The sequence below is a fragment of the Phyllobates terribilis genome, unplaced genomic scaffold (genome assembly GCF_046119375.1).
Source record: "Phyllobates terribilis strain yellow unplaced genomic scaffold, ASM4611937v1 Scaffold_40__1_contigs__length_11209783, whole genome shotgun sequence".
In the NCBI taxonomy this organism is placed as follows: Eukaryota; Metazoa; Chordata; class Amphibia; order Anura; family Dendrobatidae; genus Phyllobates; species Phyllobates terribilis.
Window position 1 is genome coordinate 10,430,369 of NW_027362800.1, and position 26,448 is coordinate 10,456,816.

Here is a 26,448-nt window from a genome sequence, read left to right on the forward strand (position 1 = left end):
CAGCAGCAGACTGAAGGTGGCTGCTGCTGTGCGCAGGTATATAAAGGCTCAGAGCCTATTATGACACGCGCAGCCAGCGTTCCATTGCCACATTCCGTCTACTGCAGGCGGGATACCTGGATGGCTGAATGTCACTGAGAAGCTCACAGAGACCGCCATAAGCAACAGTTTAAAAGAATGCCACAGACTAATCAACCAAACTTTTTGGGTTGGTTTCTCTTTTATAGTCTGCAGGCATTAAATGAAAGAAGTCAGTGTTCCAGCAGAGGGAGACAACGTTTCAGAAAAGGCATTGTAGCAAACCAAAAAATAAATTTTAAGCGCAGCAGAGTAACCAGCTCACATACCTGTTAGCTCAGGTGAGTTTAAAAGGCTGCTGTTGATAACAAGGGCATTTGCTAAATAGATGGTGTGTGTGCAACAATATACTGAAAGGTCAATTATATTGTGCAGCTTATCTCACCACCTGTAGTTATTTAGGTGAAAGCTCCAAAATGCTTGCCTAATATGTCTGTTTATCCAAAAGGAAGTATAGAGGGAGAGCTAGATAGATAGCATTGCATTACATTACATTACATGGCAATGCAATGCACAGTTGCTGAAGTTGAACCAAAATGAGCTTGTCATCTGGCTTCTGCAACTTTTAACATGAAAAATCCAATGAGGAGAAGAAAAGCAAAGCCAAAGAGTCCATCCCAAAATCCGACAAACAAGCAAAATGAACAAAAAGCATTGAATTCAATTCTTTCTGATTTTAGAAACTGCATTAAAGAAGGGGTGCACCGGTCCTGGAGATACTGCAATACCAGGTCAATGCGTGGAGTGGACAGAGCAAGCTCTTTTTCCATCTCCCTGTTCTAAAAATCCATTTAATATATGGTCCCCAGATAGGGGACGTATCAGATATTAAACTGATAAGAACAGATACTACACTTGATCTTAGCCAAAAGGCCGAGAAGCGATAACCAGAATTGGTTTCCGACTACGGTGCCACCCAAGGATTCTGAAAAGTCCATTTGTGGAGATGGCCACCTGGACTCCCGTTAAGAAGACATGCTGTCAACCTCTAGATCCCTCACATGCCTGCACTTTTCGGCTTGCTGCTGCTGCAATCCACGCGTTTTAGATCTGCATAACTCCACCTCTTTTAGCACAGTACCCTCAACCCCCGGCTGTTCCCACCCGCCTCAACACCGTTGGAAGGGAGGAGAACCAATTAAGGCGGGGGGGGGGTGGAACGAGCAGCTGTCTACCCTTAGCAGGAGGGTTGCTGATTAATTACCTCTCCTGCTGCTGCTGCTGCTGGCTGTCCAGCAGCAGACTGAAGGTGGCTGCTGCTGTGCGCAGGTATATAAAGGCTCAGAGCCTATTATGACACGCGCAGCCAGCGTTCCCTTGCCACATTCCGTCTACTGCAGGCGGGATACCTGGATGGCTGAATGTCACTGAGAAGCTCACAGAGACCGCCATAAGCAACAGTTTAAAAGAATGCCACAGACTAATCAACCAAACTTTTTGGGTTGGTTTCTCTTTTATAGTCTGCAGGCATTAAATGAAAGAAGTCAGTGTTCCAGCAGAGGGAGACAACGTTTCAGAAAAGGCATTGTAGCAAACCAAAAAAGAAATTTTAAGCGCAGCAGAGTAACCAGCTCACATACCTGTTAGCTCAGGTGAGTTTAAAAGGCTGCTGTTGATAACAAGGGCATTTGCTAAATAGATGGTGTGTGTGCAACAATATACTGAAAGGTCAATTATATTGTGCAGCTTATCTCACCACCTGTAGTTATTTAGGTGAAAGCTCCAAAATGCTTGCCTAATATGTCTGTTTATCCAAAAGGAAGTATAGAGGGAGAGCTAGATAGATAGCATTGCATTACATTACATTACATGGCAATGCAATGCACAGTTGCTGAAGTTGAACCAAAATGAGCTTGTCATCTGGCTTCTGCAACTTTTAACATGAAAAATCCAATGAGGAGAAGAAAAGCAAAGCCAAAGAGTCCATCCCAAAATCCGACAAACAAGCAAAATGAACAAAAAGCATTGAATTCAATTCTTTCTGATTTTAGAAACTGCATTAAAGAAGGGGTGCACCGGTCCTGGAGATACTGCAATACCAGGTCAATGCGTGGAGTGGACAGAGCAAGCTCTTTTTCCATCTCCCTGTTCTAAAAATCCATTTAATATATGGTCCCCAGATAGGGGACGTATCAGATATTAAACTGATAAGAACAGATACTACACTTGATCTTAGCCAAAAGGCCGAGAAGCGATAACCAGAATTGGTTTCCGACTACGGTGCCACCCAAGGATTCTGAAAAGTCCATTTGTGGAGATGGCCACCTGGACTCCCGTTAAGAAGACATGCTGTCAACCTCTAGATCCCTCACATGCCTGCACTTTTCGGCTTGCTGCTGCTGCAATCCACGCGTTTTAGATCTGCATAACTCCACCTCTTTTAGCACAGTACCCTCAACCCCCGGCTGTTCCCACCCGCCTCAACACCGTTGGAAGGGAGGAGAACCAATTAAGGCGGGGGGGGGGTGGAACGAGCAGCTGTCTACCCTTAGCAGGAGGGTTGCTGATTAATTACCTCTCCTGCTGCTGCTGCTGCTGGCTGTCCAGCAGCAGACTGAAGGTGGCTGCTGCTGTGCGCAGGTATATAAAGGCTCAGAGCCTATTATGACACGCGCAGCCAGCGTTCCATTGCCACATTCCGTCTACTGCAGGCGGGATACCTGGATGGCTGAATGTCACTGAGAAGCTCACAGAGACCGCCATAAGCAACAGTTTAAAAGAATGCCACAGACTAATCAACCAAACTTTTTGGGTTGGTTTCTCTTTTATAGTCTGCAGGCATTAAATGAAAGAAGTCAGTGTTCCAGCAGAGGGAGACAACGTTTCAGAAAAGGCATTGTAGCAAACCAAAAAAGAAATTTTAAGCGCAGCAGAGTAACCAGCTCACATACCTGTTAGCTCAGGTGAGTTTAAAAGGCTGCTGTTGATAACAAGGGCATTTGCTAAATAGATGGTGTGTGTGCAACAATATACTGAAAGGTCAATTATATTGTGCAGCTTATCTCACCACCTGTAGTTATTTAGGTGAAAGCTCCAAAATGCTTGCCTAATATGTCTGTTTATCCAAAAGGAAGTATAGAGGGAGAGCTAGATAGATAGCATTGCATTACATTACATTACATGGCAATGCAATGCACAGTTGCTGAAGTTGAACCAAAATGAGCTTGTCATCTGGCTTCTGCAACTTTTAACATGAAAAATCCAATGAGGAGAAGAAAAGCAAAGCCAAAGAGTCCATCCCAAAATCCGACAAACAAGCAAAATGAACAAAAAGCATTGAATTCAATTCTTTCTGATTTTAGAAACTGCATTAAAGAAGGGGTGCACCGGTCCTGGAGATACTGCAATACCAGGTCAATGCGTGGAGTGGACAGAGCAAGCTCTTTTTCCATCTCCCTGTTCTAAAAATCCATTTAATATATGGTCCCCAGATAGGGGACGTATCAGATATTAAACTGATAAGAACAGATACTACACTTGATCTTAGCCAAAAGGCCGAGAAGCGATAACCAGAATTGGTTTCCGACTACGGTGCCACCCAAGGATTCTGAAAAGTCCATTTGTGGAGATGGCCACCTGGACTCCCGTTAAGAAGACATGCTGTCAACCTCTAGATCCCTCACATGCCTGCACTTTTCGGCTTGCTGCTGCTGCAATCCACGCGTTTTAGATCTGCATAACTCCACCTCTTTTAGCACAGTACCCTCAACCCCCGGCTGTTCCCACCCGCCTCAACACCGTTGGAAGGGAGGAGAACCAATTAAGGCGGGGGGGAGGGTGGAACGAGCAGCTGTCTACCCTTAGCAGGAGGGTTGCTGATTAATTACCTCTCCTGCTGCTGCTGCTGCTGGCTGTCCAGCAGCAGACTGAAGGTGGCTGCTGCTGTGCGCAGGTATATAAAGGCTCAGAGCCTATTATGACACGCGCAGCCAGCGTTCCATTGCCACATTCCGTCTACTGCAGGCGGGATACCTGGATGGCTGAATGTCACTGAGAAGCTCACAGAGACCGCCATAAGCAACAGTTTAAAAGAATGCCACAGACTAATCAACCAAACTTTTTGGGTTGGTTTCTCTTTTATAGTCTGCAGGCATTAAATGAAAGAAGTCAGTGTTCCAGCAGAGGGAGACAACGTTTCAGAAAAGGCATTGTAGCAAACCAAAAAAGAAATTTTAAGCGCAGCAGAGTAACCAGCTCACATACCTGTTAGCTCAGGTGAGTTTAAAAGGCTGCTGTTGATAACAAGGGCATTTGCTAAATAGATGGTGTGTGTGCAACAATATACTGAAAGGTCAATTATATTGTGCAGCTTATCTCACCACCTGTAGTTATTTAGGTGAAAGCTCCAAAATGCTTGCCTAATATGTCTGTTTATCCAAAAGGAAGTATAGAGGGAGAGCTAGATAGATAGCATTGCATTACATTACATTACATGGCAATGCAATGCACAGTTGCTGAAGTTGAACCAAAATGAGCTTGTCATCTGGCTTCTGCAACTTTTAACATGAAAAATCCAATGAGGAGAAGAAAAGCAAAGCCAAAGAGTCCATCCCAAAATCCGACAAACAAGCAAAATGAACAAAAAGCATTGAATTCAATTCTTTCTGATTTTAGAAACTGCATTAAAGAAGGGGTGCACCGGTCCTGGAGATACTGCAATACCAGGTCAATGCGTGGAGTGGACAGAGCAAGCTCTTTTTCCATCTCCCTGTTCTAAAAATCCATTTAATATATGGTCCCCAGATAGGGGACGTATCAGATATTAAACTGATAAGAACAGATACTACACTTGATCTTAGCCAAAAGGCCGAGAAGCGATAACCAGAATTGGTTTCCGACTACGGTGCCACCCAAGGATTCTGAAAAGTCCATTTGTGGAGATGGCCACCTGGACTCCCGTTAAGAAGACATGCTGTCAACCTCTAGATCCCTCACATGCCTGCACTTTTCGGCTTGCTGCTGCTGCAATCCACGCGTTTTAGATCTGCATAACTCCACCTCTTTTAGCACAGTACCCTCAACCCCCGGCTGTTCCCACCCGCCTCAACACCGTTGGAAGGGAGGAGAACCAATTAAGGCGGGGGGGGGGTGGAACGAGCAGCTGTCTACCCTTAGCAGGAGGGTTGCTGATTAATTACCTCTCCTGCTGCTGCTGCTGCTGGCTGTCCAGCAGCAGACTGAAGGTGGCTGCTGCTGTGCGCAGGTATATAAAGGCTCAGAGCCTATTATGACACGCGCAGCCAGCGTTCCATTGCCACATTCCGTCTACTGCAGGCGGGATACCTGGATGGCTGAATGTCACTGAGAAGCTCACAGAGACCGCCATAAGCAACAGTTTAAAAGAATGCCACAGACTAATCAACCAAACTTTTTGGGTTGGTTTCTCTTTTATAGTCTGCAGGCATTAAATGAAAGAAGTCAGTGTTCCAGCAGAGGGAGACAACGTTTCAGAAAAGGCATTGTAGCAAACCAAAAAAGAAATTTTAAGCGCAGCAGAGTAACCAGCTCACATACCTGTTAGCTCAGGTGAGTTTAAAAGGCTGCTGTTGATAACAAGGGCATTTGCTAAATAGATGGTGTGTGTGCAACAATATACTGAAAGGTCAATTATATTGTGCAGCTTATCTCACCACCTGTAGTTATTTAGGTGAAAGCTCCAAAATGCTTGCCTAATATGTCTGTTTATCCAAAAGGAAGTATAGAGGGAGAGCTAGATAGATAGCATTGCATTACATTACATTACATGGCAATGCAATGCACAGTTGCTGAAGTTGAACCAAAATGAGCTTGTCATCTGGCTTCTGCAACTTTTAACATGAAAAATCCAATGAGGAGAAGAAAAGCAAAGCCAAAGAGTCCATCCCAAAATCCGACAAACAAGCAAAATGAACAAAAAGCATTGAATTCAATTCTTTCTGATTTTAGAAACTGCATTAAAGAAGGGGTGCACCGGTCCTGGAGATACTGCAATACCAGGTCAATGCGTGGAGTGGACAGAGCAAGCTCTTTTTCCATCTCCCTGTTCTAAAAATCCATTTAATATATGGTCCCCAGATAGGGGACGTATCAGATATTAAACTGATAAGAACAGATACTACACTTGATCTTAGCCAAAAGGCCGAGAAGCGATAACCAGAATTGGTTTCCGACTACGGTGCCACCCAAGGATTCTGAAAAGTCCATTTGTGGAGATGGCCACCTGGACTCCCGTTAAGAAGACATGCTGTCAACCTCTAGATCCCTCACATGCCTGCACTTTTCGGCTTGCTGCTGCTGCAATCCACGCGTTTTAGATCTGCATAACTCCACCTCTTTTAGCACAGTACCCTCAACCCCCGGCTGTTCCCACCCGCCTCAACACCGTTGGAAGGGAGGAGAACCAATTAAGGCGGGGGGGGGGGGTGGAACGAGCAGCTGTCTACCCTTAGCAGGAGGGTTGCTGATTAATTACCTCTCCTGCTGCTGCTGCTGCTGGCTGTCCAGCAGCAGACTGAAGGTGGCTGCTGCTGTGCGCAGGTATATAAAGGCTCAGAGCCTATTATGACACGCGCAGCCAGCGTTCCATTGCCACATTCCGTCTACTGCAGGCGGGATACCTGGATGGCTGAATGTCACTGAGAAGCTCACAGAGACCGCCATAAGCAACAGTTTAAAAGAATGCCACAGACTAATCAACCAAACTTTTTGGGTTGGTTTCTCTTTTATAGTCTGCAGGCATTAAATGAAAGAAGTCAGTGTTCCAGCAGAGGGAGACAACGTTTCAGAAAAGGCATTGTAGCAAACCAAAAAAGAAATTTTAAGCGCAGCAGAGTAACCAGCTCACATACCTGTTAGCTCAGGTGAGTTTAAAAGGCTGCTGTTGATAACAAGGGCATTTGCTAAATAGATGGTGTGTGTGCAACAATATACTGAAAGGTCAATTATATTGTGCAGCTTATCTCAAAACCTGTAGTTATTTAGGTGAAAGCTCCAAAATGCTTGCCTAATATGTCTGTTTATCCAAAAGGAAGTATAGAGGGAGAGCTAGATAGATAGCATTGCATTACATTACATTACATGGCAATGCAATGCACAGTTGCTGAAGTTGAACCAAAATGAGCTTGTCATCTGGCTTCTGCAACTTTTAACATGAAAAATCCAATGAGGAGAAGAAAAGCAAAGCCAAAGAGTCCATCCCAAAATCCGACAAACAAGCAAAATGAACAAAAAGCATTGAATTCAATTCTTTCTGATTTTAGAAACTGCATTAAAGAAGGGGTGCACCGGTCCTGGAGATACTGCAATACCAGGTCAATGCGTGGAGTGGACAGAGCAAGCTCTTTTCCATCTCCCTGTTCTAAAAATCCATTTAATATATGGTCCCCAGATAGGGGACGTATCAGATATTAAACTGATAAGAACAGATACTACACTTGATCTTAGCCAAAAGGCCGAGAAGCGATAACCAGAATTGGTTTCCGACTACGGTGCCACCCAAGGATTCTGAAAAGTCCATTTGTGGAGATGGCCACCTGGACTCCCGTTAAGAAGACATGCTGTCAACCTCTAGATCCCTCACATGCCTGCACTTTTCGGCTTGCTGCTGCTGCAATCCACGCGTTTTAGATCTGCATAACTCCACCTCTTTTAGCACAGTACCCTCAACCTCCGGCTGTTCCCACCCGCCTCAACACCGTTGGAAGGGAGGAGAACCAATTAAGGCGGGGGGGGGGGTGGAACGAGCAGCTGTCTACCCTTAGCAGGAGGGTTGCTGATTAATTACCTCTCCTGCTGCTGCTGCTGCTGGCTGTCCAGCAGCAGACTGAAGGTGGCTGCTGCTGTGCGCAGGTATATAAAGGCTCAGAGCCTATTATGACACGCGCAGCCAGCGTTCCATTGCCACATTCCGTCTACTGCAGGCGGGATACCTGGATGGCTGAATGTCACTGAGAAGCTCACAGAGACCGCCATAAGCAACAGTTTAAAAGAATGCCACAGACTAATCAACCAAACTTTTTGGGTTGGTTTCTCTTTTATAGTCTGCAGGCATTAAATGAAAGAAGTCAGTGTTCCAGCAGAGGGAGACAACGTTTCAGAAAAGGCATTGTAGCAAACCAAAAAAGAAATTTTAAGCGCAGCAGAGTAACCAGCTCACATACCTGTTAGCTCAGGTGAGTTTAAAAGGCTGCTGTTGATAACAAGGGCATTTGCTAAATAGATGGTGTGTGTGCAACAATATACTGAAAGGTCAATTATATTGTGCAGCTTATCTCACCACCTGTAGTTATTTAGGTGAAAGCTCAAAAATGCTTGCCTAATATGTCTGTTTATCCAAAAGGAAGTATAGAGGGAGAGCTAGATAGATAGCATTGCATTACATTACATTACATGGCAATGCAATGCACAGTTGCTGAAGTTGAACCAAAATGAGCTTGTCATCTGGCTTCTGCAACTTTTAACATGAAAAATCCAATGAGGAGAAGAAAAGCAAAGCCAAAGAGTCCATCCCAAAATCCGACAAACAAGCAAAATGAACAAAAAGCATTGAATTCAATTCTTTCTGATTTTAGAAACTGCATTAAAGAAGGGGTGCACCGGTCCTGGAGATACTGCAATACCAGGTCAATGCGTGGAGTGGACAGAGCAAGCTCTTTTTCCATCTCCCTGTTCTAAAAATCCATTTAATATATGGTCCCCAGATAGGGGACGTATCAGATATTAAACTGATAAGAACAGATACTACACTTGATCTTAGCCAAAAGGCCGAGAAGCGATAACCAGAATTGGTTCCGACTACGGTGCCACCCAAGGATTCTGAAAAGTCCATTTGTGGAGATGGCCACCTGGACTCCCGTTAAGAAGACATGCTGTCAACCTCTAGATCCCTCACATGCCTGCACTTTTCGGCTTGCTGCTGCTGCAATCCACGCGTTTTAGATCTGCATAACTCCACCTCTTTTAGCACAGTACCCTCAACCCCTGGCTGTTCCCACCCGCCTCAACACCGTTGGAAGGGAGGAGAACCAATTAAGGCGGGGGGGGGGTGGAACGAGCAGCTGTCTACCCTTAGGAGGAGGGTTGCTGATTAATTACCTCTCCTGCTGCTGCTGCTGCTGGCTGTCCAGCAGCAGACTGAAGGTGGCTGCTGCTGTGCGCAGGTATATAAAGGCTCAGAGCCTATTATGACACGCGCAGCCAGCGTTCCATTGCCACATTCCGTCTACTGCAGGCGGGATACCTGGATGGCTGAATGTCACTGAGAAGCTCACAGAGACCGCCATAAGCAACAGTTTAAAAGAATGCCACAGACTAATCAACCAAACTTTTTGGGTTGGTTTCTCTTTTATAGTCTGCAGGCATTAAATGAAAGAAGTCAGTGTTCCAGCAGAGGGAGACAACGTTTCAGAAAAGGCATTGTAGCAAACCAAAAAAGAAATTTTAAGCGCAGCAGAGTAACCAGCTCACATACCTGTTAGCTCAGGTGAGTTTAAAAGGCTGCTGTTGATAACAAGGGCATTTGCTAAATAGATGGTGTGTGTGCAACAATATACTGAAAGGTCAATTATATTGTGCAGCTTATCTCACCACCTGTAGTTATTTAGGTGAAAGCTCCAAAATGCTTGCCTAATATGTCTGTTTATCCAAAAGGAAGTATAGAGGGAGAGCTAGATAGATAGCATTGCATTACATTACATTACATGGCAATGCAATGCACAGTTGCTGAAGTTGAACCAAAATGAGCTTGTCATCTGGCTTCTGCAACTTTTAACATGAAAAATCCAATGAGGAGAAGAAAAGCAAAGCCAAAGAGTCCATCCCAAAATCCGACAAACAAGCAAAATGAACAAAAAGCATTGAATTCAATTCTTTCTGATTTTAGAAACTGCATTAAAGAAGGGGTGCACCGGTCCTGGAGATACTGCAATACCAGGTCAATGCGTGGAGTGGACAGAGCAAGCTCTTTTTCCATCTCCCTGTTCTAAAAATCCATTTAATATATGGTCCCCAGATAGGGGACGTATCAGATATTAAACTGATAAGAACAGATACTACACTTGATCTTAGCCAAAAGGCCGAGAAGCGATAACCAGAATTGGTTTCCGACTACGGTGCCACCCAAGGATTCTGAAAAGTCCATTTGTGGAGATGGCCACCTGGACTCCCGTTAAGAAGACATGCTGTCAACCTCTAGATCCCTCACATGCCTGCACTTTTCGGCTTGCTGCTGCTGCAATCCACGCGTTTTAGATCTGCATAACTCCACCTCTTTTAGCACAGTACCCTCAACCCCCGGCTGTTCACACCCGCCTCAACACCGTTGGAAGGGAGGAGAACCAATTAAGGCGGGGGGGGGGGATGGAACGAGCAGCTGTCTACCCTTAGCAGGAGGGTTGCTGATTAATTACCTCTCCTGCTGCTGCTGCTGCTGGCTGTCCAGCAGCAGACTGAAGGTGGCTGCTGCTGTGCGCAGGTATATAAAGGCTCAGAGCCTATTATGACACGCGCAGCCAGCGTTCCATTGCCACATTCCGTCTACTGCAGGCGGGATACCTGGATGGCTGAATGTCACTGAGAAGCTCACAGAGACCGCCATAAGCAACAGTTTAAAAGAATGCCACAGACTAATCAACCAAACTTTTTGGGTTGGTTTCTCTTTTATAGTCTGCAGGCATTAAATGAAAGAAGTCAGTGTTCCAGCAGAGGGAGACAACGTTTCAGAAAAGGCATTGTAGCAAACCAAAAAAGAAATTTTAAGCGCAGCAGAGTAACCAGCTCACATACCTGTTAGCTCAGGTGAGTTTAAAAGGCTGCTGTTGATAACAAGGGCATTTGCTAAATAGATGGTGTGTGTGCAACAATATACTGAAAGGTCAATTATATTGTGCAGCTTATCTCACCACCTGTAGTTATTTAGGTGAAAGCTCCAAAATGCTTGCCTAATATGTCTGTTTATCCAAAAGGAAGTATAGAGGGAGAGCTAGATAGATAGCATTGCATTACATTACATTACATGGCAATGCAATGCACAGTTGCTGAAGTTGAACCAAAATGAGCTTGTCATCTGGCTTCTGCAACTTTTAACATGAAAAATCCAATGAGGAGAAGAAAAGCAAAGCCAAAGAGTCCATCCCAAAATCCGACAAACAAGCAAAATGAACAAAAAGCATTGAATTCAATTCTTTCTGATTTTAGAAACTGCATTAAAGAAGGGGTGCACCGGTCCTGGAGATACTGCAATACCAGGTCAATGCGTGGAGTGGACAGAGCAAGCTCTTTTTCCATCTCCCTGTTCTAAAAATCCATTTAATATATGGTCCCCAGATAGGGGACGTATCAGATATTAAACTGATAAGAACAGATACTACACTTGATCTTAGCCAAAAGGCCGAGAAGCGATAACCAGAATTGGTTTCCGACTACGGTGCCACCCAAGGATTCTGAAAAGTCCATTTGTGGAGATGGCCACCTGGACTCCCGTTAAGAAGACATGCTGTCAACCTCTAGATCCCTCACATGCCTGCACTTTTCAGCTTGCTGCTGCTGCAATCCACGCGTTTTAGATCTGCATAACTCCACCTCTTTTAGCACAGTACCCTCAACCCCCGGCTGTTCCCACCCGCCTCAACACCGTTGGAAGGGAGGAGAACCAATTAAGGCGGGGGGGGGTGGAACGAGCAGCTGTCTACCCTTAGCAGGAGGGTTGCTGATTAATTACCTCTCCTGCTGCTGCTGCTGCTGGCTGTCCAGCAGCAGACTGAAGGTGGCTGCTGCTGTGCGCAGGTATATAAAGGCTCAGAGCCTATTATGACACGCGCAGCCAGCGTTCCATTGCCACATTCCGTCTACTGCAGGCGGGATACCTGGATGGCTGAATGTCACTGAGAAGCTCACAGAGACCGCCATAAGCAACAGTTTAAAAGAATGCCACAGACTAATCAACCAAACTTTTTGGGTTGGTTTCTCTTTTATAGTCTGCAGGCATTAAATGAAAGAAGTCAGTGTTCCAGCAGAGGGAGACAACGTTTCAGAAAAGGCATTGTAGCAAACCAAAAAAGAAATTTTAAGCGCAGCAGAGTAACCAGCTCACATACCTGTTAGCTCAGGTGAGTTTAAAAGGCTGCTGTTGATAACAAGGGCATTTGCTAAATAGATGGTGTGTGTGCAACAATATACTGAAAGGTCAATTATATTGTGCAGCTTATCTCACCACCTGTAGTTATTTAGGTGAAAGCTCCAAAATGCTTGCCTAATATGTCTGTTTATCCAAAAGGAAGTATAGAGGGAGAGCTAGATAGATAGCATTGCATTACATTACATTACATGGCAATGCAATGCACAGTTGCTGAAGTTGAACCAAAATGAGCTTGTCATCTGGCTTCTGCAACTTTTAACATGAAAAATCCAATGAGGAGAAGAAAAGCAAAGCCAAAGAGTCCATCCCAAAATCCGACAAACAAGCAAAATGAACAAAAAGCATTGAATTCAATTCTTTCTGATTTTAGAAACTGCATTAAAGAAGGGGTGCACCGGTCCTGGAGATACTGCAATACCAGGTCAATGCGTGGAGTGGACAGAGCAAGCTCTTTTTCCATCTCCCTGTTCTAAAAATCCATTTAATATATGGTCCCCAGATAGGGGACGTATCAGATATTAAACTGATAAGAACAGATACTACACTTGATCTTAGCCAAAAGGCCGAGAAGCGATAACCAGAATTGGTTCCGACTACGGTGCCACCCAAGGATTCTGAAAAGTCCATTTGTGGAGATGGCCACCTGGACTCCCGTTAAGAAGACATGCTGTCAACCTCTAGATCCCTCACATGCCTGCACTTTTCGGCTTGCTGCTGCTGCAATCCACGCGTTTTAGATCTGCATAACTCCACCTCTTTTAGCACAGTACCCTCAACCCCCGGCTGTTCCCACCCGCCTCAACACCGTTGGAAGGGAGGAGAACCAATTAAGGCGGGGGGGGGGGTGGAACGAGCAGCTGTCTACCCTTAGCAGGAGGGTTGCTGATTAATTACCTCTCCTGCTGCTGCTGCTGCTGGCTGTCCAGCAGCAGACTGAAGGTGGCTGCTGCTGTGCGCAGGTATATAAAGGCTCAGAGCCTATTATGACACGCGCAGCCAGCGTTCCATTGCCACATTCCGTCTACTGCAGGCGGGATACCTGGATGGCTGAATGTCACTGAGAAGCTCACAGAGACCGCCATAAGCAACAGTTTAAAAGAATGCCACAGACTAATCAACCAAACTTTTTGGGTTGGTTTCTCTTTTATAGTCTGCAGGCATTAAATGAAAGAAGTCAGTGTTCCAGCAGAGGGAGACAACGTTTCAGAAAAGGCATTGTAGCAAACCAAAAAAGAAATTTTAAGCGCAGCAGAGTAACCAGCTCACATACCTGTTAGCTCAGGTGAGTTTAAAAGGCTGCTGTTGATAACAAGGGCATTTGCTAAATAGATGGTGTGTGTGCAACAATATACTGAAAGGTCAATTATATTGTGCAGCTTATCTCACCACCTGTAGTTATTTAGGTGAAAGCTCCAAAATGCTTGCCTAATATGTCTGTTTATCCAAAAGGAAGTATAGAGGGAGAGCTAGATAGATAGCATTGCATTACATTACATTACATGGCAATGCAATGCACAGTTGCTGAAGTTGAACCAAAATGAGCTTGTCATCTGGCTTCTGCAACTTTTAACATGAAAAATCCAATGAGGAGAAGAAAAGCAAAGCCAAAGAGTCCATCCCAAAATCCGACAAACAAGCAAAATGAACAAAAAGCATTGAATTCAATTCTTTCTGATTTTAGAAACTGCATTAAAGAAGGGGTGCACCGGTCCTGGAGATACTGCAATACCAGGTCAATGCGTGGAGTGGACAGAGCAAGCTCTTTTTCCATCTCCCTGTTCTAAAAATCCATTTAATATATGGTCCCCAGATAGGGGACGTATCAGATATTAAACTGATAAGAACAGATACTACACTTGATCTTAGCCAAAAGGCCGAGAAGCGATAACCAGAATTGGTTTCCGACTACGGTGCCACCCAAGGATTCTGAAAAGTCCATTTGTGGAGATGGCCACCTGGACTCCCGTTAAGAAGACATGCTGTCAACCTCTAGATCCCTCACATGCCTGCACTTTTCGGCTTGCTGCTGCTGCAATCCACGCGTTTTAGATCTGCATAACTCCACCTCTTTTAGCACAGTACCCTCAACCCCCGGCTGTTCACACCCGCCTCAACACCGTTGGAAGGGAGGAGAACCAATTAAGGCGGGGGGGGGGGATGGAACGAGCAGCTGTCTACCCTTAGCAGGAGGGTTGCTGATTAATTACCTCTCCTGCTGCTGCTGCTGCTGGCTGTCCAGCAGCAGACTGAAGGTGGCTGCTGCTGTGCGCAGGTATATAAAGGCTCAGAGCCTATTATGACACGCGCAGCCAGCGTTCCATTGCCACATTCCGTCTACTGCAGGCGGGATACCTGGATGGCTGAATGTCACTGAGAAGCTCACAGAGACCGCCATAAGCAACAGTTTAAAAGAATGCCACAGACTAATCAACCAAACTTTTTGGGTTGGTTTCTCTTTTATAGTCTGCAGGCATTAAATGAAAGAAGTCAGTGTTCCAGCAGAGGGAGACAACGTTTCAGAAAAGGCATTGTAGCAAACCAAAAAAGAAATTTTAAGCGCAGCAGAGTAACCAGCTCACATACCTGTTAGCTCAGGTGAGTTTAAAAGGCTGCTGTTGATAACAAGGGCATTTGCTAAATAGATGGTGTGTGTGCAACAATATACTGAAAGGTCAATTATATTGTGCAGCTTATCTCACCACCTGTAGTTATTTAGGTGAAAGCTCCAAAATGCTTGCCTAATATGTCTGTTTATCCAAAAGGAAGTATAGAGGGAGAGCTAGATAGATAGCATTGCATTACATTACATTACATGGCAATGCAATGCACAGTTGCTGAAGTTGAACCAAAATGAGCTTGTCATCTGGCTTCTGCAACTTTTAACATGAAAAATCCAATGAGGAGAAGAAAAGCAAAGCCAAAGAGTCCATCCCAAAATCCGACAAACAAGCAAAATGAACAAAAAGCATTGAATTCAATTCTTTCTGATTTTAGAAACTGCATTAAAGAAGGGGTGCACCGGTCCTGGAGATACTGCAATACCAGGTCAATGCGTGGAGTGGACAGAGCAAGCTCTTTTTCCATCTCCCTGTTCTAAAAATCCATTTAATATATGGTCCCCAGATAGGGGACGTATCAGATATTAAACTGATAAGAACAGATACTACACTTGATCTTAGCCAAAAGGCCGAGAAGCGATAACCAGAATTGGTTTCCGACTACGGTGCCACCCAAGGATTCTGAAAAGTCCATTTGTGGAGATGGCCACCTGGACTCCCGTTAAGAAGACATGCTGTCAACCTCTAGATCCCTCACATGCCTGCACTTTTCAGCTTGCTGCTGCTGCAATCCACGCGTTTTAGATCTGCATAACTCCACCTCTTTTAGCACAGTACCCTCAACCCCCGGCTGTTCCCACCCGCCTCAACACCGTTGGAAGGGAGGAGAACCAATTAAGGCGGGGGGGGGTGGAACGAGCAGCTGTCTACCCTTAGCAGGAGGGTTGCTGATTAATTACCTCTCCTGCTGCTGCTGCTGCTGGCTGTCCAGCAGCAGACTGAAGGTGGCTGCTGCTGTGCGCAGGTATATAAAGGCTCAGAGCCTATTATGACACGCGCAGCCAGCGTTCCATTGCCACATTCCGTCTACTGCAGGCGGGATACCTGGATGGCTGAATGTCACTGAGAAGCTCACAGAGACCGCCATAAGCAACAGTTTAAAAGAATGCCACAGACTAATCAACCAAACTTTTTGGGTTGGTTTCTCTTTTATAGTCTGCAGGCATTAAATGAAAGAAGTCAGTGTTCCAGCAGAGGGAGACAACGTTTCAGAAAAGGCATTGTAGCAAACCAAAAAAGAAATTTTAAGCGCAGCAGAGTAACCAGCTCACATACCTGTTAGCTCAGGTGAGTTTAAAAGGCTGCTGTTGATAACAAGGGCATTTGCTAAATAGATGGTGTGTGTGCAACAATATACTGAAAGGTCAATTATATTGTGCAGCTTATCTCACCACCTGTAGTTATTTAGGTGAAAGCTCCAAAATGCTTGCCTAATATGTCTGTTTATCCAAAAGGAAGTATAGAGGGAGAGCTAGATAGATAGCATTGCATTACATTACATTACATGGCAATGCAATGCACAGTTGCTGAAGTTGAACCAAAATGAGCTTGTCATCTGGCTTCTGCAACTTTTAACATGAAAAATCCAATGAGGAGAAGAAAAGCAAAGCCAAAGAGTCCATCCCAAAATCCGACAAACAAGCAAAATGAACAAAAAGCATTGAATTCAATTCTTTCTGATTTTAGAAACTGCATTAAAGAAGGGGTGCACCGGTCCTGGAGATACTGCAATACCAGGTCAATGCGTGGAGTGGACAGAGCAAGCTCTTTTTCCATCTCCCTGTTCTAAAAATCCATTTAATATATGGTCCCCAGATAGGGGACGTATCAGATATTAAACTGATAAGAACAGATACTACACTTGATCTTAGCCAAAAGGCCGAGAAGCGATAACCAGAATTGGTTTCCGACTACGGTGCCACCCAAGGATTCTGAAAAGTCCATTTGTGGAGATGGCCACCTGGACTCCCGTTAAGAAGACATGCTGTCAACCTCTAGATCCCTCACATGCCTGCACTTTTCGGCTTGCTGCTGCTGCAATCCACGCGTTTTAGATCTGCATAACTCCACCTCTTTTAGCACAGTACCCTCAACCCCCGGCTGTTCACACCCGCCTCAACACCGTTGGAAGGGAGGAGAACCAATTAAGGCGGGGGGGGGGGATGGAACGAGCAGCTGTCTACCCTTAGCAGGAGGGTTGCTGATTAATTACCTCTCCTGCTGCTGCTGCTGCTGGCTGTCCAGCAGCAGACTGAAGGTGGCTGCTGCTGTGCGCAGGTATATAAAGGCTCAGAGCCTATTATGACACGCGCAGCCAGCGTTCCATTGCCACATTCCGTCTACTGCAGGCGGGATACCTGGATGGCTGAATGTCACTGAGAAGCTCACAGAGACCGCCATAAGCAACAGTTTAAAAGAATGCCACAGACTAATCAACCAAACTTTTTGGGTTGGTTTCTCTTTTATAGTCTGCAGGCATTAAATGAAAGAAGTCAGTGTTCCAGCAGAGGGAGACAACGTTTCAGAAAAGGCATTGTAGCAAACCAAAAAAGAAATTTTAAGCGCAGCAGAGTAACCAGCTCACATACCTGTTAGCTCAGGTGAGTTTAAAAGGCTGCTGTTGATAACAAGGGCATTTGCTAAATAGATGGTGTGTGTGCAACAATATACTGAAAGGTCAATTATATTGTGCAGCTTATCTCACCACCTGTAGTTATTTAGGTGAAAGCTCCAAAATGCTTGCCTAATATGTCTGTTTATCCAAAAGGAAGTATAGAGGGAGAGCTAGATAGATAGCATTGCATTACATTACATTACATGGCAATGCAATGCACAGTTGCTGAAGTTGAACCAAAATGAGCTTGTCATCTGGCTTCTGCAACTTTTAACATGAAAAATCCAATGAGGAGAAGAAAAGCAAAGCCAAAGAGTCCATCCCAAAATCCGACAAACAAGCAAAATGAACAAAAAGCATTGAATTCAATTCTTTCTGATTTTAGAAACTGCATTAAAGAAGGGGTGCACCGGTCCTGGAGATACTGCAATACCAGGTCAATGCGTGGAGTGGACAGAGCAAGCTCTTTTTCCATCTCCCTGTTCTAAAAATCCATTTAATATATGGTCCCCAGATAGGGGACGTATCAGATATTAAACTGATAAGAACAGATACTACACTTGATCTTAGCCAAAAGGCCGAGAAGCGATAACCAGAATTGGTTTCCGACTACGGTGCCACCCAAGGATTCTGAAAAGTCCATTTGTGGAGATGGCCACCTGGACTCCCGTTAAGAAGACATGCTGTCAACCTCTAGATCCCTCACATGCCTGCACTTTTCAGCTTGCTGCTGCTGCAATCCACGCGTTTTAGATCTGCATAACTCCACCTCTTTTAGCACAGTACCCTCAACCCCCGGCTGTTCCCACCCGCCTCAACACCGTTGGAAGGGAGGAGAACCAATTAAGGCGGGGGGGGGTGGAACGAGCAGCTGTCTACCCTTAGCAGGAGGGTTGCTGATTAATTACCTCTCCTGCTGCTGCTGCTGCTGGCTGTCCAGCAGCAGACTGAAGGTGGCTGCTGCTGTGCGCAGGTATATAAAGGCTCAGAGCCTATTATGACACGCGCAGCCAGCGTTCCATTGCCACATTCCGTCTACTGCAGGCGGGATACCTGGATGGCTGAATGTCACTGAGAAGCTCACAGAGACCGCCATAAGCAACAGTTTAAAAGAATGCCACAGACTAATCAACCAAACTTTTTGGGTTGGTTTCTCTTTTATAGTCTGCAGGCATTAAATGAAAGAAGTCAGTGTTCCAGCAGAGGGAGACAACGTTTCAGAAAAGGCATTGTAGCAAACCAAAAAAGAAATTTTAAGCGCAGCAGAGTAACCAGCTCACATACCTGTTAGCTCAGGTGAGTTTAAAAGGCTGCTGTTGATAACAAGGGCATTTGCTAAATAGATGGTGTGTGTGCAACAATATACTGAAAGGTCAATTATATTGTGCAGCTTATCTCACCACCTGTAGTTATTTAGGTGAAAGCTCCAAAATGCTTGCCTAATATGTCTGTTTATCCAAAAGGAAGTATAGAGGGAGAGCTAGATAGATAGCATTGCATTACATTACATTACATGGCAATGCAATGCACAGTTGCTGAAGTTGAACCAAAATGAGCTTGTCATCTGGCTTCTGCAACTTTTAACATGAAAAATCCAATGAGGAGAAGAAAAGCAAAGCCAAAGAGTCCATCCCAAAATCCGACAAACAAGCAAAATGAACAAAAAGCATTGAATTCAATTCTTTCTGATTTTAGAAACTGCATTAAAGAAGGGGTGCACCGGTCCTGGAGATACTGCAATACCAGGTCAATGCGTGGAGTGGACAGAGCAAGCTCTTTTTCCATCTCCCTGTTCTAAAAATCCATTTAATATATGGTCCCCAGATAGGGGACGTATCAGATATTAAACTGATAAGAACAGATACTACACTTGATCTTAGCCAAAAGGCCGAGAAGCGATAACCAGAATTGGTTCCGACTACGGTGCCACCCAAGGATTCTGAAAAGTCCATTTGTGGAGATGGCCACCTGGACTCCCGTTAAGAAGACATGCTGTCAACCTCTAGATCCCTCACATGCCTGCACTTTTCGGCTTGCTGCTGCTGCAATCCACGCGTTTTAGATCTGCATAACTCCACCTCTTTTAGCACAGTACCCTCAACCCCCGGCTGTTCCCACCCGCCTCAACACCGTTGGAAGGGAGGAGAACCAATTAAGGCGGGGGGGGGGTGGAACGAGCAGCTGTCTACCCTTAGCAGGAGGGTTGCTGATTAATTACCTCTCCTGCTGCTGCTGCTGCTGGCTGTCCAGCAGCAGACTGAAGGTGGCTGCTGCTGTGCGCAGGTATATAAAGGCTCAGAGCCTATTATGACACGCGCAGCCAGCGTTCCATTGCCACATTCCGTCTACTGCAGGCGGGATACCTGGATGGCTGAATGTCACTGAGAAGCTCACAGAGACCGCCATAAGCAACAGTTTAAAAGAATGCCACAGACTAATCAACCAAACTTTTTGGGTTGGTTTCTCTTTTATAGTCTGCAGGCATTAAATGAAAGAAGTCAGTGTTCCAGCAGAGGGAGACAACGTTTCAGAAAAGGCATTGTAGCAAACCAAAAAAGAAATTTTAAGCGCAGCAGAGTAACCAGCTCACATACCTGTTAGCTCAGGTGAGTTTAAAAGGCTGCTGTTGATAACAAGGGCATTTGCTAAATAGATGGTGTGTGTGCAACAATATACTGAAAGGTCAATTATATTGTGCAGCTTATCTCACCACCTGTAGTTATTTAGGTGAAAGCTCCAAAATGCTTGCCTAATAAGTCTGTTTATCCAAAAGGAAGTATAGAGGGAGAGCTAGATAGATAGCTTTGCATTACATTACATTACATGGCAATGCAATGCACAGTTGCTGAAGTTGAACCAAAATGAGCTTGTCATCTGGCTTCTGCAACTTTTAACATGAAAAATCCAATGAGGAGAAGAAAAGCAAAGCCAAAGAGTCCATCCCAAAATCCGACAAACAAGCAAAATGAACAAAAAGCATTGAATTCAATTCTTTCTGATTTTAGAAACTGCATTAAAGAAGGGGTGCACCGGTCCTGGAGATACTGCAATACCAGGTCAATGCGTGGAGTGGACAGAGCAAGCTCTTTTTCCATCTCCCTGTTCTAAAAATCCATTTAATATTTGGTCCCCAGATAGGGGACGTATCAGATATTAAACTGATAAGAACAGATACTACACTTGATCTTAGCCAAAAGGCCGAGAAGCGATAACCAGAATTGGTTCCGACTACGGTGCCACCCAAGGATTCTGAAAAGTCCATTTGTGGAGATGGCCACCTGGACTCCCGTTAAGAAGACATGCTGTCAACCTCTAGATCCCTCACATGCCTGCACTTTTCGGCTTGCTGCTGCTGCAATCCACGCGATTTAGATCTGCATAACTCCACCTCTTTTAGCACAGTACCCTCAACCCCCGGCTGTTCCCACCCGCCTCAACACCGTTGGAAGGGAGGAGAACCAATTAAGGCGGGGGGGGGGTGGAACGAGCAGCTGTCTACCCTTAGCAGGAGGGTTGCTGATTAATTACCTGTCCTGCTGCTGCTGCTGCTGGCTGTCCAGCAGCAGACTGAAGGTGGCTGCTGCTGTGCGCAGGTATATAAAGGCTCAGAGCCTATTATGACACGCGCAGCCAGCGTTCCATTGCCACATTCCGTCTACTGCAGGCGGGATACCTGGATGGCTGAATGTCACTGAGAAGCTCACAGAGACCGCCATAAGCAACAGTTTAAAAGAATGCCACAGACTAATCAACCAAACTTTTTGGGTTGGTTTCTCTTTTATAGTCTGCAGGCATTAAATGAAAGAAGTCAGTGTTCCAGCAGAGGGAGACAACGTTTCAGAAAAGGCATTGTAGCAAACCAAAAAAGAAATTTTAAGCGCAGCAGAGTAACCAGCTCACATACCTGTTAGCTCAGGTGAGTTTAAAAGGCTGCTGTTGATAACAAGGGCATTTGCTAAATAGATGGTGTGTGTGCAACAATATACTGAAAGGTCAATTATATTGTGCAGCTTATCTCACCACCTGTAGTTATTTAGGTGAAAGCTCCAAAATGCTTGCCTAATATGTCTGTTTATCCAAAAGGAAGTATAGAGGGAGAGCTAGATAGATAGCATTGCATTACATTACATTACATGGCAATGCAATGCACAGTTGCTGAAGTTGAACCAAAATGAGCTTGTCATCTGGCTTCTGCAACTTTTAACATGAAAAATCCAATGAGGAGAAGAAAAGCAAAGCCAAAGAGTCCATCCCAAAATCCGACAAACAAGCAAAATGAACAAAAAGCATTGAATTCAATTCTTTCTGATTTTAGAAACTGCATTAAAGAAGGGGTGCACCGGTCCTGGAGATACTGCAATACCAGGTCAATGCGTGGAGTGGACAGAGCAAGCTCTTTTTCCATCTCCCTGTTCTAAAAATCCATTTAATATATGGTCCCCAGATAGGGGACGTATCAGATATTAAACTGATAAGAACAGATACTACACTTGATCTTAGCCAAAAGGCCGAGAAGCGATAACCAGAATTGGTTTCCGACTACGGTGCCACCCAAGGATTCTGAAAAGTCCATTTGTGGAGATGGCCACCTGGACTCCCGTTAAGAAGACATGCTGTCAACCTCTAGATCCCTCACATGCCTGCACTTTTCGGCTTGCTGCTGCTGCAATCCACGCGTTTTAGATCTGCATAACTCCACCTCTTTTAGCACAGTACCCTCAACCCCCGGCTGTTCCCACCCGCCTCAACACCGTTGGAAGGGAGGAGAACCAATTAAGGCGGGGGGGGGGTGGAACGAGCAGCTGTCTACCCTTAGCAGGAGGGTTGCTGATTAATTACCTCTCCTGCTGCTGCTGCTGCTGGCTGTCCAGCAGCAGACTGAAGGTGGCTGCTGCTGTGCGCAGGTATATAAAGGCTCAGAGCCTATTATGACACGCGCAGCCAGCGTTCCATTGCCACATTCCTTCTACTGCAGGCGGGATACCTGGATGGCTGAATGTCACTGAGAAGCTCACAGAGACCGCCATAAGCAACAGTTTAAAAGAATGCCACAGACTAATCAACCAAACTTTTTGGGTTGGTTTCTCTTTTATAGTCTGCAGGCATTAAATGAAAGAAGTCAGTGTTCCAGCAGAGGGAGACAACGTTTCAGAAAAGGCATTGTAGCAAACCAAAAAAGAAATTTTAAGCGCAGCAGAGTAACCAGCTCACATACCTGTTAGCTCAGGTGAGTTTAAAAGGCTGCTGTTGATAACAAGGGCATTTGCTAAATAGATGGTGTGTGTGCAACAATATACTGAAAGGTCAATTATATTGTGCAGCTTATCTCACCACCTGTAGTTATTTAGGTGAAAGCTCCAAAATGCTTGCCTAATATGTCTGTTTATCCAAAAGGAAGTATAGAGGGAGAGCTAGATAGATAGCATTGCATTACATTACATTACATGGCAATGCAATGCACAGTTGCTGAAGTTGAACCAAAATGAGCTTGTCATCTGGCTTCTGCAACTTTTAACATGAAAAATCCAATGAGGAGAAGAAAAGCAAAGCCAAAGAGTCCATCCCAAAATCCGACAAACAAGCAAAATGAACAAAAAGCATTGAATTCAATTCTTTCTGATTTTAGAAACTGCATTAAAGAAGGGGTGCACCGGTCCTGGAGATACTGCAATACCAGGTCAATGCGTGGAGTGGACAGAGCAAGCTCTTTTTCCATCTCCCTGTTCTAAAAATCCATTTAATATATGGTCTCCAGATAGGGGACGTATCAGATATTAAACTGATAAGAACAGATACTACACTTGATCTTAGCCAAAAGGCCGAGAAGCGATAACCAGAATTGGTTTCCGACTACGGTGCCACCCAAGGATTCTGAAAAGTCCATTTGTGGAGATGGCCACCTGGACTCCCGTTAAGAAGACATGCTGTCAACCTCTAGATCCCTCACATGCCTGCACTTTTCGGCTTGCTGCTGCTGCAATCCACGCGTTTTAGATCTGCATAACTCCACCTCTTTTAGCACAGTACCCTCAACCCCCGGCTGTTCCCACCCGCCTCAACACCGTTGGAAGGGAGGAGAACCAATTAAGGCGGGGGGGGGGGTGGAACGAGCAGCTGTCTACCCTTAGCAGGAGGGTTGCTGATTAATTACCTCTCCTGCTGCTGCTGCTGCTGGCTGTCCAGCAGCAGACTGAAGGTGGCTGCTGCTGTGCGCAGGTATATAAAGGCTCAGAGCCTATTATGACACGCGCAGCCAGCGTTCCATTGCCACATTCCGTCTACTGCAGGCGGGATACCTGGATGGCTGAATGTCACTGAGAAGCTCACAGAGACCGCCATAAGCAACAGTTTAAAAGAATGCCACAGACTAATCAACCAAACTTTTTGGGTTGGTTTCTCTTTTATAGTCTGCAGGCATTAAATGAAAGAAGTCAGTGTTCCAGCAGAGGGAGACAACGTTTCAGAAAAGGCATTGTAGCAAACCAAAAAAGAAATTTTAAGCGCAGCAGAGTAACCAGCTCACATACCTGTTAGCTCAGGTGAGTTTAAAAGGCTGCTGTTGATAACAAGGGCATTTGCTAAATAGATGGTGTGTGTGCAACAATATACTGAAAGGTCAATTATATTGTGCAGCTTATCTCACCACCTGTAGTTATTTAGGTGAAAGCTCCAAAATGCTTGCCTAATATGTCTGTTTATCCAAAAGGAAGTATAGAGGGAGAGCTAGATAGATAGCATTGCATTACATTACATTACATGGCAATGCAATGCACAGTTGCTGAAGTTGAACCAAAATGAGCTTGTCATCTGGCTTCTGCAACTTTTAACATGAAAAATCCAATGAGGAGAAGAAAAGCAAAGCCAAAGAGTCCATCCCAAAATCCGACAAACAAGCAAAATGAACAAAAAGCATTGAATTCAATTCTTTCTGATTTTAGAAACTGCATTAAAGAAGGGGTGCACCGGTCCTGGAGATACTGCAATATCAGGTCAATGCGTGGAGTGGACAGAGCAAGCTCTTTTTCCATCTCCCTGTTCTAAAAATCCATTTAATATATGGTCCCCAGATAGGGGACGTATCAGATATTAAACTGATAAGAACAGATACTACACTTGATCTTAGCCAAAAGGCCGAGAAGCGATAACCAGAATTGGTTTCCGACTACGGTGCCACCCAAGGATTCTGAAAAGTCCATTTGTGGAGATGGCCACCTGGACTCCCGTTAAGAAGACATGCTGTCAACCTCTAGATCCCTCGCATGCCTGCACTTTTCGGCTTGCTGCTGCTGCAATCCACGCGTTTTAGATCTGCATAACTCCACCTCTTTTAGCACAGTACCCTCAACCCCCGGCTGTTCCCACCCGCCTCAACACCGTTGGAAGGGAGGAGAACCAATTAAGGCGGGGGGGGGGGTGGAACGAGCAGCTGTCTACCCTTAGCAGGAGGGTTGCTGATTAATTACCTCTCCTGCTGCTGCTGGCTGTCCAGCAGCAGACTGAAGGTGGCTGCTGCTGTGCGCAGGTATATAAAGGCTCAGAGCCTATTATGACACGCGCAGCCAGCGTTCCATTGCCACATTCCGTCTACTGCAGGCGGGATACCTGGATGGCTGAATGTCACTGAGAAGCTCACAGAGACCGCCATAAGCAACAGTTTAAAAGAATGCCACAGACTAATCAACCAAACTTTTTGGGTTGGTTTCTCTTTTATAGTCTGCAGGCATTAAATGAAAGAAGTCAGTGTTCCAGCAGAGGGAGACAACGTTTCAGAAAAGGCATTGTAGCAAACCAAAAAAGAAATTTTAAGCGCAGCAGAGTAACCAGCTCACATACCTGTTAGCTCAGGTGAGTTTAAAAGGCTGCTGTTGATAACAAGGGCATTTGCTAAATAGATGGTGTGTGTGCAACAATATACTGAAAGGTCAATTATATTGTGCAGCTTATCTCACCACCTGTAGTTATTTAGGTGAAAGCTCCAAAATGCTTGCCTAATATGTCTGTTTATCCAAAAGGAAGTATAGAGGGAGAGCTAGATAGATAGCATTGCATTACATTACATTACATGGCAATGCAATGCACAGTTGCTGAAGTTGAACCAAAATGAGCTTGTCATCTGGCTTCTGCAACTTTTAACATGAAAAATCCAATGAGGAGAAGAAAAGCAAAGCCAAAGAGTCCATCCCAAAATCCGACAAACAAGCAAAATGAACAAAAAGCATTGAATTCAATTCTTTCTGATTTTAGAAACTGCATTAAAGAAGGGGTGCACCGGTCCTGGAGATACTGCAATACCAGGTCAATGCGTGGAGTGGACAGAGCAAGCTCTTTTTCCATCTCCCTGTTCTAAAAATCCATTTAATATATGGTCCCCAGATAGGGGACGTATCAGATATTAAACTGATAAGAACAGATACTACACTTGATCTTAGCCAAAAGGCTGAGAAGCGATAACCAGAATTGGTTTCCGACTACGGTGCCACCCAAGGATTCTGAAAAGTCCATTTGTGGAGATGGCCACCTGGACTCCCGTTAAGAAGACATGCTGTCAACCTCTAGATCCCTCGCATGCCTGCACTTTTCGGCTTGCTGCTGCTGCAATCCACGCGTTTTAGATCTGCATAACTCCACCTCTTTTAGCACAGTACCCTCAACCCCCGGCTGTTCCCACCCGCCTCAACACCGTTGGAAGGGAGGAGAACCAATTAAGGCGGGGGGGGGGGGTGGAACGAGCAGCTGTCTACCCTTAGCAGGAGGGTTGCTGATTAATTACCTCTCCTGCTGCTGCTGGCTGTCCAGCAGCAGACTGAAGGTGGCTGCTGCTGTGCGCAGGTATATAAAGGCTCAGAGCCTATTATGACACGCGCAGCCAGCGTTCCATTGCCACATTCCGTCTACTGCAGGCGGGATACCTGGATGGCTGAATGTCACTGAGAAGCTCACAGAGACCGCCATAAGCAACAGTTTAAAAGAATGCCACAGACTAATCAACCAAACTTTTTGGGTTGGTTTCTCTTTTATAGTCTGCA

At 45.1% G+C, this 26,448-nt stretch overlaps 20 non-coding genes across 20 annotated transcripts; all 20 read right to left on the reverse strand.

Annotated features, from left to right (window-relative positions):
• Positions 1-772: 772 nt before the first annotated feature.
• On the reverse strand, positions 773-963 carry LOC141190713 (U2 spliceosomal RNA). The gene has a single exon (XR_012264729.1). It is a non-coding gene; the product is annotated as a U2 spliceosomal RNA (small nuclear RNA).
• Positions 964-2,083: 1,120 nt separating this feature from the next.
• LOC141190714 (U2 spliceosomal RNA) lies at positions 2,084-2,274 on the reverse strand. The gene has a single exon (XR_012264730.1). It is a non-coding gene; the product is annotated as a U2 spliceosomal RNA (small nuclear RNA).
• Positions 2,275-3,394: 1,120 nt separating this feature from the next.
• Positions 3,395-3,585, reverse strand: LOC141190715 (U2 spliceosomal RNA). The gene has a single exon (XR_012264731.1). It is a non-coding gene; the product is annotated as a U2 spliceosomal RNA (small nuclear RNA).
• A 1,121-nt stretch (positions 3,586-4,706) lies between these two features.
• Positions 4,707-4,897, reverse strand: LOC141190716 (U2 spliceosomal RNA). Its single transcript, XR_012264732.1, has one exon. It is a non-coding gene; the product is annotated as a U2 spliceosomal RNA (small nuclear RNA).
• Positions 4,898-6,017: 1,120 nt separating this feature from the next.
• Positions 6,018-6,208, reverse strand: LOC141190717 (U2 spliceosomal RNA). The gene has a single exon (XR_012264733.1). It is a non-coding gene; the product is annotated as a U2 spliceosomal RNA (small nuclear RNA).
• Positions 6,209-7,330: 1,122 nt separating this feature from the next.
• Positions 7,331-7,520, reverse strand: LOC141184732 (U2 spliceosomal RNA). The gene has a single exon (XR_012259459.1). It is a non-coding gene; the product is annotated as a U2 spliceosomal RNA (small nuclear RNA).
• A 1,121-nt stretch (positions 7,521-8,641) lies between these two features.
• On the reverse strand, positions 8,642-8,832 carry LOC141190718 (U2 spliceosomal RNA). Its single transcript, XR_012264734.1, has one exon. It is a non-coding gene; the product is annotated as a U2 spliceosomal RNA (small nuclear RNA).
• A 1,119-nt stretch (positions 8,833-9,951) lies between these two features.
• Positions 9,952-10,142, reverse strand: LOC141190719 (U2 spliceosomal RNA). Its single transcript, XR_012264735.1, has one exon. It is a non-coding gene; the product is annotated as a U2 spliceosomal RNA (small nuclear RNA).
• A 1,122-nt stretch (positions 10,143-11,264) lies between these two features.
• Positions 11,265-11,455, reverse strand: LOC141190721 (U2 spliceosomal RNA). The gene has a single exon (XR_012264737.1). It is a non-coding gene; the product is annotated as a U2 spliceosomal RNA (small nuclear RNA).
• Positions 11,456-12,574: 1,119 nt separating this feature from the next.
• On the reverse strand, positions 12,575-12,765 carry LOC141190722 (U2 spliceosomal RNA). The gene has a single exon (XR_012264738.1). It is a non-coding gene; the product is annotated as a U2 spliceosomal RNA (small nuclear RNA).
• Positions 12,766-13,885: 1,120 nt separating this feature from the next.
• Positions 13,886-14,076, reverse strand: LOC141190723 (U2 spliceosomal RNA). Its single transcript, XR_012264739.1, has one exon. It is a non-coding gene; the product is annotated as a U2 spliceosomal RNA (small nuclear RNA).
• Positions 14,077-15,198: 1,122 nt separating this feature from the next.
• LOC141190725 (U2 spliceosomal RNA) lies at positions 15,199-15,389 on the reverse strand. The gene has a single exon (XR_012264740.1). It is a non-coding gene; the product is annotated as a U2 spliceosomal RNA (small nuclear RNA).
• A 1,119-nt stretch (positions 15,390-16,508) lies between these two features.
• LOC141190726 (U2 spliceosomal RNA) lies at positions 16,509-16,699 on the reverse strand. The gene has a single exon (XR_012264741.1). It is a non-coding gene; the product is annotated as a U2 spliceosomal RNA (small nuclear RNA).
• Positions 16,700-17,821: 1,122 nt separating this feature from the next.
• LOC141190727 (U2 spliceosomal RNA) lies at positions 17,822-18,012 on the reverse strand. Its single transcript, XR_012264742.1, has one exon. It is a non-coding gene; the product is annotated as a U2 spliceosomal RNA (small nuclear RNA).
• Positions 18,013-19,131: 1,119 nt separating this feature from the next.
• Positions 19,132-19,322, reverse strand: LOC141190728 (U2 spliceosomal RNA). The gene has a single exon (XR_012264743.1). It is a non-coding gene; the product is annotated as a U2 spliceosomal RNA (small nuclear RNA).
• Positions 19,323-20,441: 1,119 nt separating this feature from the next.
• LOC141191177 (U2 spliceosomal RNA) lies at positions 20,442-20,632 on the reverse strand. Its single transcript, XR_012265176.1, has one exon. It is a non-coding gene; the product is annotated as a U2 spliceosomal RNA (small nuclear RNA).
• Positions 20,633-21,751: 1,119 nt separating this feature from the next.
• On the reverse strand, positions 21,752-21,942 carry LOC141190729 (U2 spliceosomal RNA). The gene has a single exon (XR_012264744.1). It is a non-coding gene; the product is annotated as a U2 spliceosomal RNA (small nuclear RNA).
• A 1,120-nt stretch (positions 21,943-23,062) lies between these two features.
• Positions 23,063-23,253, reverse strand: LOC141185113 (U2 spliceosomal RNA). The gene has a single exon (XR_012259805.1). It is a non-coding gene; the product is annotated as a U2 spliceosomal RNA (small nuclear RNA).
• A 1,121-nt stretch (positions 23,254-24,374) lies between these two features.
• Positions 24,375-24,565, reverse strand: LOC141185044 (U2 spliceosomal RNA). Its single transcript, XR_012259743.1, has one exon. It is a non-coding gene; the product is annotated as a U2 spliceosomal RNA (small nuclear RNA).
• Positions 24,566-25,680: 1,115 nt separating this feature from the next.
• On the reverse strand, positions 25,681-25,871 carry LOC141184181 (U2 spliceosomal RNA). The gene has a single exon (XR_012258961.1). It is a non-coding gene; the product is annotated as a U2 spliceosomal RNA (small nuclear RNA).
• Positions 25,872-26,448: the final 577 nt, after the last annotated feature.